This window comes from Capra hircus, chromosome 2, assembly GCF_001704415.2.
Source record: "Capra hircus breed San Clemente chromosome 2, ASM170441v1, whole genome shotgun sequence".
NCBI classification, from domain to species: domain Eukaryota; kingdom Metazoa; phylum Chordata; class Mammalia; order Artiodactyla; family Bovidae; genus Capra; species Capra hircus.
In genome coordinates, this window is record NC_030809.1 from 86,570,185 (window position 1) to 86,571,454 (window position 1,270).

The 1,270-nt window shown below is 39.4% G+C and overlaps 1 non-coding gene across 1 annotated transcript; it reads left to right on the plus strand.

The window, feature by feature from the left end:
- Positions 224-295, plus strand: TRNAS-GGA. Its single transcript has one exon. It is a non-coding gene; the product is annotated as a tRNA-Ser (tRNA).

Consider the following 1,270-nt stretch of genomic DNA (forward strand, 5'->3'; position numbering starts at 1 on the left):
AGTCTGTATAAAAATTGTCTTCCATGAAACTGGTCCCTGGTGCCAAAAATGTTGGGAACCACTGATGCATAGTATAGCTGGCCCGTGGATTTCTTCAGAACTTGATAAAAAAACTATTTCTGGGATTAAAACTTGAATTTAGAAGGAAACACCTAAATGTCTAATCTGAGAGGGCAAACTGTCCCAAAAGTCAAATAAAGGGATACTATGGCCTAGAAGGGCTTCCCTGGTGGCTCAGAGGTTAAAGCGTCTGCCTGGAATGCAGGAGACCCAGGTTCGATCCCTGGGTCGGGAAGATACCCTGGAGAAGGAAATGGCAACCCACTCCAGTACTCTTGCCTGAAGAATCCCGTGGAGGGAGGAGTCTGGTGGGCTACAGTCCATGGGGTTGCAAAAAGTCGGACACAACTGAGCGAATTCACTTCACTTCACTTCACTTCACTTCATGGCCTAGAAGCCATCCCGCACACCCAACAGAACCAGCTGGACTTGTACCTACTGGTAGGGCAAAATTCCCAGGCTGAAAATGAATACTTATGCCCACTAAATTAACTGAATCCACTATTCCTTGCTCACTAGCCTTCTAAGCTGTTGATTTTACTGGCAAAGTTTGTCACAATTCAAGGACATAATCATAAGAGAGCTATAAATGGATAAATCATGAAAGACTTAGTAACATTCTAAACTTGGTGTCTTCAGCAAAGCATTTAATTTTGACTTACTAATAGAGTCATTGCATGTTAATTGAACAGTACTTTTAGGTATATACAAGATACGAGTTAATTATATGTCACTTAAAATACTTATATTGAGGACATACATTAATGGTTTCACTATTGGCTTATAGCAGGTATTATTAATGCATCCTGGGACCAAGGCCATTTACAGAGACAACTGTTTGTGTAAAGTTCCAGTGCAGAAAAGGAGCTATGATATGATCTGAGATCATTTAATGTTCCTCTTCCCTCAATAAGTCAAGGGTTCAGTCTTATGTTTGTGAATCTCCCCTCTTTCTCTAGCCTCTTATAATTCTTATATAGTATAACTTTATTTTATAATTAAGTGTTTCATATACTTTGAGAAATTTTCATCTACTACCTTTAACACAGAAAAACAAATACCAGATCTTAAGGATTCACTCATTTATGACTTGGAAAAGGAAGTTACAGATTTCTGGTATAGCCAGGAAGAAGCCAGTCTCCGGTAGGGTAGCTAAGCAGTCGAATTTTCCTTTTTAAATCCAGGACTCAAACTGAAATTCTCCCCAATT